Below are 5,000 nucleotides of genomic sequence, written 5' to 3'. Positions count from 1 at the left end.
CCTCGTTCGCGCTCTGGGCCTATCGAACGTCTATTCCTACCAATGCAACGCCGTTTTCATTCGTTTATTTAATTTTTTTGCTGCCCTCCCCGGGGCCCCGGAGGGGAATTGAAGAAGAGATCCCATCTCTTTCATTTGATCTCCCTGGAGGGACAGCTTCCCGAGGAGGAAGGACATAGAGAGCGTCTAGCCCAGCTAGAATTGCTAGATGAGAAGCGGCCCGAGCCCAGATATATCAGCGCAGGATTTACCAAAAATAAGGTCTTGAGCGCCGCGGAGATCCGGTTCTTAAAAAAAGATTTTTTTCCCTCTGCTGTACCCGGAATGGGCCAAACTGGGAAGGACCGTATGTCGTCACCACGATTCACCCTGGAATGCATATAGAATTGCTAACTCAGAAGGATAAGAATGAGCAAATCTTTTCAATGCCATGCATCTAAAAAACGTATTATGCCTCGAGGAAGCTCTTATGCCAAGGGCACAGGTCAGAAAAGCTAGCTTTCAACGGTGGATCTGGTGTAACCGCCGGGGGGGAGAAGGGAATTGACTGAGCTCGTTAGCGCTAAAGAACCGGAGACTGCACGCTCAAATGAAAAACCAACTCGTATTCGGTTCCTTCGACCGGAACTGCTTCTACTAGCCTGAAGAATCGGACATTGAGCCCCTTCCCTCGCTACTGTGGCTCAGTAAGGCTTGGAGAAGCGCGGGCGGGCATGACGGTCCTTTCTTTCTTTTTACTGGGAATGATTGGAGGAGGATGCACCAGCCACTTCCCGGGATGTTCCGCATTATTGACCCAACCCCCCGAAATCTAAGACCCAAAAAAAGAAGCAAAGAAAGAACTCAAGACCTGGAGAGAGAGGAACATAAGAGAGAGAGACGACCGGTCGATCGTAGTCCAACCAGTCCTCGGCTCACCTTTTGTTTTTGTTTTGTTGCTGGTGAGCCCCATTCATGACCAGCACCTTCTCTCCTGTTTCCTTTAGCGGAGGCTGGGCTGGCTATTTTCTTTAGTGTAGTTTTCCATCCATCCGTCCGTCGTCTTCGTTTTCGAAAGGTAGAGCTAGCAGATCGAACACGGCCTATTGGCAGCGGAAATCAATCAATAGTGGAGCCAATTCCAGAGCGAGCATCCCTTCCTGTCCCAGCGAATCCAATTCAAGTCCTATTCATTGGGGATGTAGGTCGATCTCAAGACCCAACGAGCGTAGGCACAAAAAGCCAAAAGCGAGCTAAGGGGACGAGCGGAGCAACGCTTTGCTAAGAACCCAGTCTCATGCGAAGGATAGTCAGTTAGTCTCAGGTAGCTCTGTCTTTATTGCCTTTGACTTGACCTCCGCGACACCCCTAAGGACAAAGGCATATGTTGGGCACCACTTGTAAGACGTTGTATTCCACTATACACTTTTACGTATAGGAAGACATACTAATATTATAACAAACAAAAAAACTATAGGAAGGCAAGCACTTGTCGAAACACCTCTTCTTTCTGCAACTCTGCTGGTTTTTTTCTATTATACTGATTGCTGGCTCCCAGGCTTTCCTGCTGCCTTTTTTTCAATGCCTCTCCCACTGCTTTCATCGCTGGTGCCTCCACCTCTGCTAGTGGTTTTGTGGATTAACCTACTTATGCCTGGGACTCAAGCCCTTATGGAGAAATAGGTTGTTCTGAATCAACGGGCTCTGCTGCCCCGTATAGCGACTCTCTGCTGCTTTTACTATTTTATTTTCTCTTAGCTCCTGCCTTTGTATCTGCTATGAGTGAATCTACTCAGGCTCTGGGTGAAAGAACCACTGCGATTGCCTTTGACCATACTTTATACCTATGCCTATATTCATATCTTCGAGTTGTAGATCCAGAGCGAGTAGTTGCCAAAAAAAAGAAAGGGGCGTCTGAGATGCTTTATCATCTTGGATGCTGAGGTGAAGTGCAGGAATGCAGGATAACCGAAAACGAACTCGCGGAAGTTAGAATATATATATATATATATATATTCTTTTTACCAACTATGTCAGATATTAGATCAAGCTCTATATTGAGCTGTTAGCCTTCAGACTAGCACCATTCCTTGCTATATATAATATAAGGCTAAAGTAAAGCAGAAAAAAAAAAGGGGAAGACCCGGACTAGCACTCCTAGCTTCCCTCCCTTTGAAGTGGATTTCTCAGCTCCACGAGTAAAAAAAGAAAAATGCCCACTACTTCTTCATTCATGGCCTATTGATTGATCTCCCTTTCGTATTCATTCGACCTGAGGCAAGCAAAAGAGAAGTCATACAAAGAAAGGTTCTTTTATGCAATACATAACGGGCGGGCCACCTGTGGATTCCTCCAACTCAATGAATGAAGGGGGGAGTATGAGGAAGGCCGACTTTCTTTCTATATGAAGATGATAAAAGGAAAAGGGTCAAACATTTCTAACTTTCGAATATGACTGAATGAGGAAGAGCTCTTTATGTGGTATCACTTTACCACCATCTGAAATGCGCGAAAACTTCGATTGGTGGAAGCTAGTCCATGAAGATTCTCTCTCTCTTACGTGCAATCCCCTCTTCGGTAAGCATCCAGTATCTCAGCAAATGAACATTTCTCTAAGCTTATCCTGTAGCTTATACGTCGTTTGAAAGCAGCTCCAAGGATCCAACGAATAGCTAAGGTTTGTTGACGATCCCTGGTTACAATCCCAGGGACATCATAAATAGTACCTGCGACTCCCTACTTTTTACCACTTCGCATATGGGCTTTTATATTATCTACGGCGTCAACCATAAGTTTGATTACATCGCGTTCAGTTCGAGCTGGGCGATTAAAAGTTTTATAAACAATAGCACGAACTCTAGTTCTTTTACCATTTATCATGCGAAAGTTGACCAACTTCTTGATCAATTGTTTTTGCTCACCATCCAAGTCCCCCATATAGCTGAGAATTTCCGAGCAATTGGAAGATGACGAGGCCGAAAAATTGATATTACGCGATCGTTACTGTCCATCTTTATCAGCCAACTCCCCTGTTTCCTTCCATAACTAATATCGTCCGAATGGATGACTGACCCACGGCACTTATAAAATCAAAAGAAAAGAAAGGTGGTTTCTTTTTATTTGATCAAGAGTCCCTTTCGCACCCTTGACTTTTTTGTAGACTTCACCATTATGCTCATAATCATTTAAATCCTGTCCTGTACTGTAATATCGTATCGAGGTCAGCGACTTTGTGACGGAGGGGGATCTCAGGTCCCTCTCGCAGTCCATTCCATTAGTTCTTAAATCACAAAATGGAATGTGTCCCTGAAAATATCGCCCGTCATCCTTGCACCATATTGATCAACAAACTAGATCTTTATAATCCACTTTTCCAAAGAGCGCAAGAAATTAAAAAAAGGGATTTATACTGCCATAAACAAGTTTGTCTGTCAAATCTGGAATGTAATAAGAAAAATTCTTCTTTTGCTATATGAAGCAGGACATCCATCTGCTTGGTGGTGTAATGCGAAAATGTCAAGGTATATATTGGGAGCATTACAGTATTGACATAGTAAGCAAGTTAACACTTTTCATCCCTTTCTCTAAGCATCTATCGTATGAAATATTACGATGAATGCAATTGGCCAATCCACATCCCCAACCAAAATGAAGACAACTTTATAAGGCGTGGCTACTACGGTGGTCATACGGACGCATTCAAGCCCATAGGTTCAAAACCTATTCTATTACGACGTGAACTCTCTGTATCCCTTCGTAATGAAAGAATATCCAATGCCCGGTGGTGTTCCAGTCTGGCATGGTAATCTTAATGGGAAGGACTTAGATAGCATCTTCGGCTTTATCGAGGCGTATGTCGTCTGTCCTAAGACTATCAAAAAGCCCTTTCTTCCCTATCGAGACCAAAAATGACACTCTTTATCTTTCCAACTGGGGAATTTATTGGTGTCTACTATAGCGAAGAGTTAAAGTATGCAAGAGACTTAGGCTACACAGTGATTCCAATCTCCGGCTACCTTTTTGAGAAGATGGAAAGCCCCTTCCGGGACTTTGTCAGCGATCTTTTTCAGAACAGGCTTGAGGCAAAGAAGAAAGGAAATGATGCCTTGTCATATGTATACAAGCTCATTATGAACACTCTCTACGGGAGATTCGGCATTAACCCTAAAAGCACCATTACCGAGATCTGCTCTGAAGAGAGATACTTTGATTTGATCCGGCATAGTGACTTAATTTTCGGTGACAGGCTTAGCGAGACATACTACATCGTTTCCTACCATATCAATACCGGAAAAAGCACGGATTATTGGGTACCACCAAAAAATGTTGTTGTACAACTAGATGCTGCTATCACTGCATCCGCTAGGATCTATATGTACCCCTTTATATCAAGAGAGGACTGCTACTACACGGACACTGACTCGGTTGTGCTTTGGGCATCAACTGCCTAGTGATGTGATTTCTTCTTCTGACTTAGGAAAGTTTAAGCTAGAGGATGAAAATAAAGATGGGATACTTTTTAGCACCCAAATCCTATGGTTACTATAACATTGAGGGTCAATTTATCTTTTAAGTTCAAGGGACCAGCTAAAAACCAAATTGAACCTTCATTCTTTGAGTAACTATATTTAGATCCAACCCGGGAAATACTGTTCAGGCGGAATTTCCCTTCCGGATCAATAAGCACACCCTTAACATCTTCAAGAAAGACTCATTCGTCAAAGTGGGAATTAAGTCTGGGCAACAAGAGGTGTGAAGTATTCCATGGAGATGTGTGGGTGGATACTGAGCCAATTCATATCACAGACTTGTCTTGTCTAGATCACAGTAGTAAACTAATCATCTCCCAACTAAAGGAAAAATGTTTACAGCTAAACAAAGAAATTACTAATCTAAATTATAAATTATCCCAGAAGGAAAGAGAGATTGAGGAGAGAAAGAAAGATATTCAATCACAGTTTGATCCGTCCCGGTAAAAATCTGTTATAGAATTTCGACTGCTTTTGGTTACATTTAGAGCA

The 5,000-nt window shown here is 43.0% G+C and overlaps 2 pseudogenes; one reads left to right on the top strand and one right to left on the bottom strand.

Moving 5' to 3' along the window:
* Nucleotides 1-2,130: 2,130 nt before the first annotated feature.
* Nucleotides 2,131-3,301, bottom strand: LOC120278920 (annotated as a pseudogene).
* A 150-nt stretch (nucleotides 3,302-3,451) lies between these two features.
* Nucleotides 3,452-4,601, top strand: LOC120279572 (annotated as a pseudogene).
* Nucleotides 4,602-5,000: the final 399 nt, after the last annotated feature.

This window comes from Dioscorea cayenensis, chromosome 16 (genome assembly GCF_009730915.1).
Source record: "Dioscorea cayenensis subsp. rotundata cultivar TDr96_F1 chromosome 16, TDr96_F1_v2_PseudoChromosome.rev07_lg8_w22 25.fasta, whole genome shotgun sequence".
Lineage (NCBI taxonomy): Eukaryota > Viridiplantae > Streptophyta > Magnoliopsida > Dioscoreales > Dioscoreaceae > Dioscorea > Dioscorea cayenensis.
The sequence above is the reverse complement of the archived record's forward strand: the minus strand, read 5'-3'. Positions and strand labels throughout refer to the sequence as shown.